Below are 669 nucleotides of genomic sequence, written 5' to 3'. Positions count from 1 at the left end.
ATACATTCCAGTTGCTCTCTCACATAAAGAGCAACTCCACCACCTTGCTTTCCTGGCCTGTCTTTCCTAAAAAGCACGTAGCCATCCATGACAGCACTGAGGTACCATAAGGTAGCTGTCCCAATCCATCCAATGCACTGAGTACACAGAAATCATACCATGCTTCATAGTTTCCTTGAACTGCCTGGTAGTAGAATTAAACTATTTCTAAAGGTAAAATCATTAGTTTATTGAAGTTCTGTACCAAGCAGTACAGAAAGGTCTGTATAAACCACCCTTTATGATAGATTTAGCTATCTATGCAAGTGTTGGCCATGAAGCTCAGGAACAAAAACAGAATATATACTTCAGACAAGGGATTCTAGTGAACACAGGATGTTTACAGTGAACGTCAATGCCTCGAACTTCCTAACCTCACTTTTGTAAAGATCTTCTCTTCAGTATATTTTTATTGGCCCTCTAATGAATTTTTTTGTAACTAAACCGTTTTTTCTACATAATGTTTGCATTAAGCTTATTAACAAATATTTTTAGGTAACTGTGTTTTAGAGAGTTTCTTTTTATACCCCCAAGTATTTGGTAATAGTGAAGCATAGTGAAGTGTTTTCAGCTTGAAAAATTCTGTACGGAATAATAGACCTGTCTGTCAACATGGCCCAGAGCAGTGAA

This window comes from Apteryx rowi, unplaced genomic scaffold (genome assembly GCF_003343035.1).
Source record: "Apteryx rowi isolate R43461 unplaced genomic scaffold, aptRow1 scaffold_71, whole genome shotgun sequence".
Classification (NCBI taxonomy): Eukaryota; Metazoa; Chordata; class Aves; order Apterygiformes; family Apterygidae; genus Apteryx; species Apteryx rowi.
This window is presented reverse-complemented; position numbering follows the sequence as displayed.